This window comes from Narcine bancroftii, chromosome 5, assembly GCF_036971445.1.
Source record: "Narcine bancroftii isolate sNarBan1 chromosome 5, sNarBan1.hap1, whole genome shotgun sequence".
NCBI lineage: Eukaryota > Metazoa > Chordata > Chondrichthyes > Torpediniformes > Narcinidae > Narcine > Narcine bancroftii.
Genome location: NC_091473.1, coordinates 220,834,903 through 220,847,949, shown reverse-complemented (window position 1 = coordinate 220,847,949; position 13,047 = coordinate 220,834,903). Strand labels below are relative to the sequence as shown.

At 37.2% G+C, this 13,047-nt stretch overlaps 1 protein-coding gene across 2 annotated transcripts in view; it reads right to left on the bottom strand.

Annotated features, from left to right (window-relative positions):
• Positions 1 to 13,047, bottom strand: part of LOC138764905 (probable G-protein coupled receptor 139) — a 138,712-nt gene that overhangs the window by 90,543 nt on the left and 35,122 nt on the right. The gene's annotated exons all lie outside the window — the stretch shown is intronic.

Below are 13,047 nucleotides of genomic sequence, written 5' to 3'. Positions count from 1 at the left end.
TAAACGAAACGGTGTTGAACATGAGAAAAATAAATTAATGAAAGGTCTGTGATTGTTCTTCTTATAAGAAATAATTTAAGGGGCTTTTCGGTCCGGTTTTCCAATAGATTTAAGTTATCAGGAAAAGTAAATAAACTACAGGCATTGTGTCAACCTTCCATAGGAGCTCTATAGAGAGCGTCCTGGCAGTCTGCAGCACGGTGAGGTACGGTTGCTGCAGAGAAATGGATCAGAAGACAGTCCACAGGACCATGAGAGCGGCAGAAAATAACAATGGGGTCTGCATCCTACCCCCTACCCAACCCCCCAACCCCACTCCCACCGCAATCGATGTGATTATTGTCTGAAGTGGACACGCAAAATCATTGGGGATCTCTATTCCCCTGCAAGCAGCATCTTTCAGTTGCTCCCATTTGAAGGATTTACAGGAGTATTAGAGCAGCAGCACAAGGGTGAGGAATAGCTTCCTCCCACAGCCAGTGAGAAGGCTGAACCACAAAAGGAACTGCTCACACTAACCATCCGAGACTCTCACATGCATAAAATAATATCTATTTGTGTATTTGTACAGTTGAATTACTTGTCATGCATATGTATTGTTTCTATGCAAGTATGTTATGTCTGGTTGTGTTTCTGCATGTTTTGCACCAAGGACCAGTGAACGCTCTTTCGTCGGGTTGTACTTGTACAATCAGATGACAATAAACTTGATTTGAAAATATCGGAAGGACGGAGCAAATTCTGCACTTTTAGAGGCAATTAAAGAGACTTTATTGAGGGGAGATCCTATCTGAAAAATCAGAATTGACTTCAATTGGCTGCTGAGAATGACTCACTTGGGAGAATGTTCCAATATATCAGAATCCATAAGATATGAGACAACCTAGCAAGCTAGATCTAAAATTCACAGTGATTATAATGCAAAGACAATGGTCTAGGGTTTTTGTTCCTCGAGTAGTTTTCTCTTACACAATGCCATTGCCGGGTTAGCAGGATGTACAAAGCAATAACAGAGTGAATTCAATCGGAATTGAGAGATGATGCGTTTTGACAATGACGCTGAATATACATAGTTGAACTCTGACAAACAGAGAGAAACCAAAGCATTTTTATTCCTAAGGAAATGAGCACAAGTCGATTTGGTGTTCGGAAAGTAGATTAGATATTTGCGCTCACTAGCCAAGTAAAGTATATTAGAGCAAGGAAGTTGTTGTACAATTGAGTAAGATAACAGTCAGGCTATAATTGATCTATAGTGTACAGTTCTGGTCACCATGCAGCGAGACTGTATACCGCATGGAAAAGATTCACTGAGATGTTACCCATGTATATGAGAAGTAAATGGGAAGATACGACTGTTTTGCTTGCGGTATAGAAGTCGGAGGGGGCCCTAACATTATTGCAGAAAATTACATGGGGGATAGATTTAGAAGCTCGTGAGGAACTCTACGCCTTGCGTGAAGAATCCTTCGGAGATGGGAGAATTAGATTGATACCAAGTACTCCGTATGCTCTAATCAGAAACAAAAGAAAATTTGTTTGCTGGAGGAACTCAGCGAATGGAGCGACATCAGTCGCGAAAATTAATAGGTATGCCTCAATATGAAGGGGTGGTTTAAAAATTGAATGCGCTACCTCATCGATTGGTGTTCCGTCGAACATTGAAATGAGCACTTGATGGCACAATATGCCACAGGTCGAATACTGGAAATGCGTTTGGGTAGTAAATGCTCTTCCTGCCCGAAACAAACAGGGAGGCTGCAAGGACTGGTTCAGTGTTGTATGGCACTACAACTCTGCTGGATCCTATCTGGCTTGCTGAGTACGTCCAGCGATATTTGTAAAATAATAATATGCTACTCGAGATACTGCAATACTGACCAGAACAAAAGGAGAATAAAACCTGAATTTTCTAAAAGCATTTAACGATTTAAAATTCTAATATTTACATGTATTAAAAGAAAATCTCCTCTCAGTAACATTATCCATGAAATTATAACATTACACACCCTTGTTACTTCCCCTGATTGAGAATTCCGATGGTCTTTTTCAAGCTTTACACGACTAAATGTCAATACCTATTTCTATCATGTAGAACAGTCCACAGATATCCAAATGGTTTTCAAAGCTATTTTTTCCTCTCCATTAGCTACACAGGAACAAACTGGAATTTGAAGAAGAGAACTGGCGCCTTAGAGATGAATGCTTTTAGATGGTTTCATTTATCATTTCAGAAAACTATAATTTGCACAGGATATGTGAGCAAAACAAAGTGAAAATCTGGAGAAAAAAAAGGTTTACATTTTGACAGGCGTTTCGACATTCTTAACAGAGATTGTTTATTTTTTATAGGTTAGAAGTTCACTGGAAAAGAATCAAAACCTGGTGACTATAATTAGCTGAGACTTCGTTGAAAAGAGGAATCGAGTCGAGGGATTGATTTATTCTGCTATCAAGCATGCTTTCATGATACTTTTCTGACGCTCATTCCACTGCTGCATGATCGTATTCACGTTTAAGTAATTTAAAGCGTTGTAGCTCTGCCCATTCGCACAACTAAGGCTTTCTGTGAAGTGAAATTAACGCACAAGCTGCAGATGCTGGAACATTGAGCAAGTTAAGAAGTGCCGGAGAAGCTCAAAACGGTCAACCAGTTTACCTCTCTCGGCTGCACCATTTCATCAGATGCAAGGATCGACAATGAGATAGACAACAGACTCGCCAAGGCAAATAGCGCCTTTGGAAGACTACACAAAAGAGCCTGGAAAAACAACCAACTGAAAAACCTCACAAAGATAAGCGTATACAGAGCCGTTGTCATACCCACACTCCTGTTCGGCTCCGAATCATGGGTCCTCTACCGGCACCACCTACGGCTCCTAGAACGCATCCACCAGCGTTGTCTCCGCTCCATCCTCAACATCCATTGGAGCGCTTTCATCCCTAACGTCGAAGTACTCGAGATGGCAGAGGTCGACAGCATCGAGTCCACGCTGCTGAAGATCCAGCTGCGCTGGATGGGTCACGTCTCCAGAATGGAGGACCATCGCCTTCCCAAGATCGTGTTATATGGCGAGCTCTCCACTGGCCACCGTGACAGAGGTGCACCAAAGAAAAGGTACAAGGACTGCCTAAAGAAATCTCTTGGTGCCTGCCACATTGACCACCGCCAGTGGGCTGATAACGCCTCAAACCGTGCATCTTGGCACCTCACAGTTTGGCGGGCAGCAACCTCCTTTGAAGAAGACCGCAGAGCCCACCTCACTGACAAAAGGCAAAGGAGGAAAAACCCAACACCCAACCCCAACCAACCAATTTTCCCCTGCAACCGCTGCAACCGTGTCTGCCTGTCCCGCATCGGACTTGTCAGCCACAAACGAGCCTGCAGCTGACGTGGACTTTTTACCCCCTCCATAAATCTTCGTCCGCGAAGCCAAGCCAAAGAAGATATATACAATCTTGTTGGAAGAAAGTACAATTGTTTCTGGAATACCTGTATAAGATTAAAATACCTTTAGATCCGACAGTATTTTTATTGGTTAGTGGTCTGGGATTAGATAAATTTCAACTTGCTTTTGTATATTTAGCATTATCTGTAGTGAAAATATGTATTGCTAGTACGTGGAAAGATACGAATATGATTGATATTAATAGATAGCATAATGAGATGAAATATTGTTTAATAATGAAAAAAACACATATGTTTCACATAACTATAGCTTTTTTATTAATAAGTGGTTATATTCAAAATATTTACATTGATTAGATCTTAATATGTATGCTTAATTTTTTTTTTTTTTTCTCTTTATGGCTCTCCTTAGGAGAGTTGGCTGGAAGCAGGGTCTTCTTTTTTTCTCTTTTTATTTTTTCTTTCTTTATTCTTTTATATATATAAAATATATCATTCATGTTTAGTTTATTGATATGTATGTTACATATTATCTGTATGTTGAACAAATAAATAAAGTTTTTAAAAAAACCTTCTGCGGCTTCATTCAATTGTGGGCAGAGTATTTCCATTTCCATGCAGTTATGTGCCCTGACATTATAATTTCAATAGTGCAACTGTAGAAATTGGTAAGTGGGGCAGGTGACATGCCAAATTTCCTCATGCTATTCAAGAAATAGAGCTGATGGATCAGTAAAGTTCATGGGAATTATTTACTCCAATGGGTTTACCGATGTCTATTATTCAGTGGATAATCTTGTAATGCAGACTGAAGTGTCTTCAACCCCTTCTTATGAACGGCTTTTCATCAGCTATTTAATTTTATTGACATCATACTAGATGTTGTTTTGCTCGTACCAAGTCACCTGTATATCTATCTCCGTTATGTTTCCTGACCCGTTAGTGTTAGACGTTTGCAATTTGCAATTGTAAATATTTTAGATTAGTACTTTGGTGTTGCATTGCAAATACAGCACATTTTTGATCGTGACAAGACAATCTGTGATTGAAACAATTGGACATGCCCTCTTTTCATATGACGTTTATGTCCAGCATTACCTTCATATCATCCAAAAACTTCCTCTCCTGCTCAGGCTCTCATAACATGCCAACAGTGTGCACACTCATCTATGTTGTATTTAATTCTTATTTCATTCATTTTAACATTCAGTTGGTTAAATTCATTCGATTGCTTGAACCATTTTCTATTAATTTCACTACCTCCAGTCCTAAAATCCACTTAATTCTGGACCGAAAACTTTTGATTATGATTGTGCATTGTTATTCCTTTCAGATGAATATAAGTCCCCCACGTTTATTATAAAATATGGGTGCTCTTCTACTTCTACTTGGAGTAAAACATGAAAGGTTCCAGATGCTGTGATCATAGAATAAAAACAAATAAATGCTGGAGGGAAACAGTAGATATCAAACCGACTTTTCGGGACTGAGCCCTTCATTAAGGTAAGAAGGACACTGAGTCACCCGCTGAGTTCCTCCAGTATTTCTGTATTTTTCATCTACTTTTTTTGCTATGTTTCATTTTTCCTTTGTAAACCTCACTGCAGAAGGTCTGATTACACTTAATTTATTTTGCCTGCAGCCATGCTGGTTTTCTGCACACTTACTGTATATCATTCGATAGGCAAGTGAAATTATTGTTAAACTTATTTCATTTTTTCTCTCGGTACCTATCTAATTAGAATCCTGCAATAAAAATTTTGTCTGTACCCTTGTTAACATTTCCCACCACCCACCCTTAACCAGCTTCTTTTATTTTTCTAATTCTTACTGATATCTTTACATATAGCTTTCTCTGTTTTTAAACATTTCTCACCTTATCTAAGACATGCTTCAAAATTATTGGCCTTTTAACGAAGACAAGGGCAAGATCCAAGAGAAATTCAATGTAGGACCGAGGGATTAGTGAAATTAAAACAATGGCTTGTGTCAGGAATGAGTGAGTGAGTGAGTGGGTGGGTGGGTGGGTGGGTGGGTGGGTGTGTATTATATGAATATGTATACATTTATATGACCGTTATAGTACTTTGTGTTTCTTTTTGTGGTGTTATTTCAATAATTTCAATATAATATATCTCTACCTATTGAGTTATCAGGTGCAACTCTGTGGCTCAACAACGGAACATTATATTAGTGTAACAAGATTGATAAATCCCCGTTATGCAATGATTAACTATAATTTTTTACATCAATTATATTTAACACCTGAAAAATTAAAAAGGTATGATTTTCATGAATCAGACTTGTGTTTTTGATGTGGTGATACGGTTGGAACATTTTTTCATGCTGTTTGGTCATGTATACATATACAATCTTTTTGAAAGAAAATTCAATCGCTTTTAGAATACCTGTATAAGCTTAAAATACTTTTAGATCCGACAGTATTTTTATTGGGTAGTTTGCAACCTCTGAAAAGCTTGGGATTAGATAAGTTTCAGCTTGCTTTTCTATATTTAGTTTTATCTGTAGCAAAAAAATGTATTGCTAGTACATGGAAAGATACAAATATGATTGATATTAATAGATGGCATAATGAGATGAGATATTGTTTAATAATGGAAAAACTTACACATGTTTTGCGTGATAATTATAGTTTTTTATTAATAAGTGGTCGTTATATTCAGAATATTTGCATTTCAATTTACATTGATTAGATCTTAATATGTATATTTAATTTTTCTTTAATTTTTTTTTCTTTTTTCTTTCTTTATGGCTCTCCTTAGGAGAGTTGGCTGAAGGTGGGGGGGGGGTCTATACACACACACACACACACACACATATATATATATATATATATATATATATAAAGTAACGTTCATGTTTATGGTTAATTATTGTATATGTCATGTTATTTGTTTTTTGAACGAATAAATAAAGTTTTTTAAAAAAGGGATGGTTATAGAATTCCGGAGGAATGGCAGAGCTTACCTCCCGGTCCGCATCAAATGTGCTGAGGTTGAAATAGCAGACGGCTATGTGTGCCACGGGGTACACATCTCAAATGACTTGACCCACGTTGATGAGTTGGCCAATAGAGCAGAAACCAAAAACCAGCATCCAATTAACTACTTCTACAAATGCACCATTGAAAGCATTCTGTCAGGTTGCATTACTGCTCCCTCCAAGGCAGCAAGAAAATGCAGGCGGTTGTGAGCATGGCTCAGCCCATCACACAAATCCACTTTCACCATACGCTTCATCTGTAGTCCCTGCCGCCTTGGGAAAAGCAGCCAAAATATTGAAAGACCCATCCCGCCCCGCCACAATTTCTTCACTCCTCTCCCGCCTGGAAGAAGGTTCATGACAATAAGATCACGCGCTACCAGATTCAAAATGCCTTTTTCCCACCATTATTAGAATTCCGAACGATCCCTAAAATTGTAAAATGTTTCCATTGCTCCCTATCAACTAATTTCTCTTTGCAACTCTGCACTTTCCTACTGTTATACGGTGTCTTATTTGTTGTCCTATATATAAAATGTCAACTGATGTGCTCGCTTAATGACATCTGTCACTGAATATTGATATACGTGACGATAAATTTAAACTTCAAACTTTCACTTGCATCCTCTTACGCGGATAAATATCAGCAGTTGGAAATCTAAAACGAGGTGGAAAGGAGTGTTCATGGAAGTGTGATGAATGTGAGCAAATTAAGAAGATGTAATCCACCCCAACTGATTGTTCAAACACTTAAAAACACGCGGATGCTCCCTGATGCTGAATTAATCTATACTTAATACTTTAGTAGAAAATAAAATATTTGACGGTCGGAGCTACAATAAAACTGAATGAGAATAGATTAATTTATCTCCGACACAAGCTCTGAGGCGAAATCTAAAGCTTAAATGCAAGAGTGCAGCGAACTGTGGACATAATCTCCAATTTAGGCCTTATCTGTGCTACTCATGATTTTATATCCATCTCCAATGTCCACGCAGCATCTTGCAGTGCAGGGGAAACAACCCAGAGCTCTCCTAATAAGTCGGGCCGCCAGTCCGGCAACATCCACGAAAAAAGAAAATCACAAATACACCAGATGCTGGAATCGAGAACGTGAGCAGAGATGGAAGGCCGAACAGTTGAGCTATGTTGTCGCTTCAAGCTTGGGTTCAGGCTGCCAGCCATCTGATTTCTCTCAACATTGCCATGGAGATATCTCAGTCCTTGGCTCGTGTATTGCCAATGTACACGTAAATTCGAGGAATATATATATATATTTTTTTAAAATTATATTATATTCCTAGTAAATAGCATGAAATCCAATGGCATGGACATTGAGATTTCTAGTTTTAAGTCACCCCATTCACAACCAGTTCAAAAGTTCCTATCTCTAATTTACTGCTCCACCTCCTGTTCCGACTATTTCCTCAAATCTCTATCTCCCAACATCTGTCCAGTATTCTGTCACTTCATGGGCCTTCCCAGCCCTTCCCCTTGCCCCTTTTCTGGGCTTGATATTCCCCTTTCGCACTCGCGATGTAATCTCCCTACCCGAAACACTGAGGCTTTCCAACTTCTCTTTTCTTTCACCCAACATCCTTGTGAAATTTATCTTTCTTTTTTTTGTGTGTGTTAATTATATCCATTCCATGGTTAAAAGACCACATCTGCAGGGAATAGTGATCTCATCAACGACTTGAAAATTTTAAGAGAAGTCCAACTCTTGAACTCAATTCACTTCCTGCAGGATGTCTAAGAGCAGCAGACAAACGCAACACGAATAGCTAAACTCTTCCCTCTAAGTTGCGCATTACCCTTTGTTCAAATTTAATCAAATCTATCTCCATTACTAAGTTGAATTTCAAAAAGTGTTGCCCAGCAGAACTAGCAGGTTATCTTCATCAGAGGGTACAAACAGTCCGCACTCTGTAATTTTTCTGCGACAATTAGAAGTGGTGATTTCATCTGCGACATTCAGACTCTAAAAATGTTTTAGAAGAAATGTGATTGGGAGTAGAATATAGAGAGCAAGTTGATCCAGGGAATTATTAAACCGTGCAATCACCGAATATTTAGAAGGTCGATGAATTAATTGTGTTGAGGCACAAAGAAAGGACACCACCCAGTCTCTTCCTACATTACATTCAGCGATCGATCACTCTACAGATCACTGCTTTTGAAATAAACAATTCCTTGTATTACTCAATTAAAACTTATTTCTCGTGTTCCTGCCTGCTCTCACCCGCAGCATTCTGTTGTTATCCAAAACACAGTGCATAAGGCAACGAAGCCCTGTGTCATTTGCACATTATGAATAACAGAAAACAATAGAACACCCCCGAAACAAATCCCCAGCGAACACCACTACTCATCTTCTACAGGGTTTACATCAGTTTTCCGTATCAAGTTTAGAAAACTTTCTATCTTTGTTTTCAAGCCAAATGTTCTGTTCTCAGTCCAGCCACTTTAATGGTACCTGATGAGGCGCTTTCTCTAAACCTTTGAACATTGCACAGTGCGCATTTATCTTACCCACTCAATTCGTTTGCTTGTCAAGTCATTACATTAAATCGATGGAACAATATTTGCGGGTAAGGATTCTTATCCTTCAGCTGGCTGTGCTTGACCTAATTAATTTATTTTACCTCTTCAGATAATTACCAATCCCATTTCAATATGATATTTGGTTTTTTTTACAATCTGGGCACCTTGGGCTAATTTAACTTGCAGGACACAAATAGCCTCTAAATTTTGCACGTCCCTGTAATATGTTCAACAGAAGTTTGACAATATTTGTTACTCATTCTTTTTTTCATTTGGTTTGAACAACATCAGAGCAAGTCTTCCCCGATTTCTTTCAATTCAAAAAAATTTAAAGTCAAATTTTGTTTGAGAAATTTGAAGTCGCGATAGCCACATTGAAAATCGGAAGCCCTGATTGTTTGTGTTGCACGAAAGGCAATCAATCGATTGCATTCAGTCTCGTCAATATAGAGTCCTGTCCAACGACGACGTGCTCATTATAAATCCACCTTGAAATAAATACAAATAATTCCCAGAAGCCTATCTCCGACGTCTTGGTTTTACCAAGGACGAATGGAGATATATATTTTAGTCCTTAATAAATCCTTTGCCGTTCATCTTGTTCCGTGTGATCTAATCTTTCACTCCTTATCCGTGCTGTAAACGGTTATATGGTTATATAGTTATATCTGTTCGTCACCAATAGCCACAGGGAACATATTCCCTCACTTGGATTTCCTGAAATTCTTCTTATAGAGCTGCAATGTGGCCTAGAAAGGGATCTCCATCATCACTAAAGATACTTAATGTACAGTTTTATTTTAAGTGAACAAAAAGTGTTTCAGAAGCTGAAATTAAGACAACAAATCACTGTCAAAGCCAAATGAAATGTCTTAAATATAACTGGCAATATTCATTTCTACGCGTTTATTACGTTTTTCATGAGCTAGCAAGTCTAATACAGTACTATTCAACAGAGTTAATTTTGGTGTGTGTGTGTATCTCAAGTTAACAGTGTTTTAGTTTTAACTATCCTGGGACAATAGTAACAGAAGTTTCACTTCATGTCTTGTCTTTTTGTGACACTGGACCCTTGTCCAATTTTTACAGTGTTTTATTTGCGTTGAGAACCAGGTGAAGCTAAACCACAATGCAGTTATTGTTATGTGTGTTTAAAGTCGTACACAGACAATGAGCAAATGTTCTGAAAAATGCTGGACACAACAGTGGCACTTTTGTGTGGAAAAATACAGTGCTCAAAACATAATGACAAGTTACCACATAAGGTGGTCAACTGTAACCAATCATAAGTGTGTCGGTTCTAACAATTTCCACGTTGATAATCTTTCATTATCTAACCTGGGAATTCTTGTTTAGAAAGAATTTTAAAAATAACCAACATTATTGAAAATCTTCTGTGACATCCTGGTCAGAAAATTGGTTGCTGAAAACTAACTTGCCAATGATTTTTATATTTGGGCAAAAGAATATTTACATTTTGGAAATGTCTCTAAATAAGCTTTTTTTTTTAAATTTTGGGTTTGAAATTAAGTCCATATTAGCAGTGCCTTGCTGACCTGCTTCATCACCATTGCTACATTTTACTTCATTATGTACTTATTCTTAGATGTCAACATTCTAAATATGATGTGAGACACTGAACTCATTGCCTATTCGTCAATTGGCCATATAATTTTTGATATCCTCAGTGGGTACAGAGACCTTTGGCAATTGGGATGGATGTTCTTGTCCTTACCTAATTTTGACAAAAGATGTTGAAGAGGACTAAAGCACAAAATGTTATATCGTCCGATGCGTAATTTGACATTTTTCATGACACAACGGCAAACGCAACCATGTTCATACAATCGAATACAGAAGGCTCCAGATGCTGGAATCTGTGTTAAAGCAAACTGCTAGAAGAACATTAAGAAGGTACTGTGGGGCAAAGAAGTGGCTGACATTTCAGGTCAAAACTATGTATCGGAGATGAGCATGCAAAGGGAAGGTAGGAAACATTTTTCAAACGGAACCGAGTGGATGGGGATGGAATGGTGTATTAAGAGGTTTAAACTTGATAAATGGACAAAATATCTGAGTGGAGAAAGGCAAATGGAATTAGGCGCGAGAGGGTCCCAAAACGAAGAAATTGCGATTGGGCTGGAAATCGTGATTAAAATGAGGCGAGACAGAAGAGTGTTGACGGGAATGGTAGTGGTAGTGGAACAATCCTAATCCCCCACCCCCACCCCCAAAATAACATGGAAACTGTCGTTCCAGCCATAAATAGCACACTTTCCTGCACTGTCCAAAACGTTTTACCCAGGTTTTATTAATTTACAGGAGCTAACATAACTTGCTTTGTTATTTTCCATGCCCTTTCCGCCTTTTATTCCTGGGACAAATGCACGCTAAATTAGTGTTTCTCATGAAGACAGATGAGATGCATTTAAAAAAAGTTAATACTTTTTCAAGCTGGGTAGTTTCATATTCTCTCATCAATGATTTCATTCACGGTTATTGTTACAATTTCAGACAAATGCAGCATTTTCATTTTATCTCACACAATGATATCGGCACGGTTGTCAGCCGTTTCATTTTTTGCTCCTCAATTATATTCAAGTATGTCCATTTTCTTTAAAAATGCATCACGATGGTCAGGTGCAATTGATCGTTACAACACTTAAGTTATACACACTGACAAAGGCTCAGCCAGGCGTTTGGCTACTACCTCAGAAGGGGAGTTAATTGACAGATAACTCATCGAATCTACCAGCTGAAATCAAAGTTTATTCTCAAACATGGTGGCGTAAGTGATTGAAGAAGCAATTCAGGACATTCAAGGTTAAATGATTGCATACTTTGCGACTTTAAGTGACATTTAGGAGATCAGGTTTCATTTTTGTCACAGAAAAAAAAATCAAAGTATTGGTCAAAATAAATGTGCATTGTCTCGAAATATCATAATCACTTACCAGGCACACCAATCAAATAGTACATTTTCTTGAAACGGTCCTCAGTGGTGAAGGGGAGATATATTAGCCAAACCTCTACTTTTTAAAAAAAACTTTATTTATTTGTTAAAAAAAATAATATCACATATACAATTAACCATAAACATGAACGTTATTTTATATATATATATATATATATATATATATGAAAAAAGAAAAGAACACCCCCCCCCCCACCTTCAGCCAACTCTCCTAAGGAGAGCCATAAAGAAAAAAGAAAAAATATTAAAGAAAAATTAAATATACATATCAAGATCTAATCAATGTAAATTGAAATGTAAATATTCTGAATATAACAACCACTTTTAATAAAAAAATAATTATCACGTGAAACATATGTACGTTTTTCCATTATTAAACAATATTTCATCTCATCATGCCATCTATTAATAACAATCATATTTGTATCTTTCCACGTATTAGCAATACATTTTTTCGCTACGGATAAAGATAAATATACAAAAGCAAACTGAACCTTATCTAATCCCAAGCCTTTCAAAGGTTGCAAACTACCCAATAAAAATACTGTTAGATCTTAAACTATTTTATTCTTATACAGATATTCTAAAAACTATTGAATTTTCTTCCAAAAAGATTGTATGTGTATACATGACCAAACACCATGAAAAAAAGTTTCAACTGTATCGCCACATCTAAAACACAAGTCTGATTCATGAAAACCATACCTTTTTAATTTTTCAGGTGTTAAATATAATTGATGTAAAAAATTATAGTTAATCATTGCATAATGGGCATTTATCAATCTAGTTACACTATCATAACAGATATCTAACCAATCATCTTCTGACAAAATATAACCAGTATCTGCTTCCCATTTACTTTTAGATCTATCCCAACCCTTTTTATCCATACCATTCTGTAATATTTGATACATAGATGAAATATAACCCTTCTCTGGTACCTTCATAAAAAAAGTCTCAAATTTAGGCATTTCAGGTAAAATCATATCTCTACCAAACTTACATCTTACCAAAGATCAAATTTGATAATATAAAAACAAAGAATTCTTATGAATACCAAAACCTTCTCTCATCTGATTAAAAGATAAAAATTTACCCTCTTTAAAACAATCTCCCA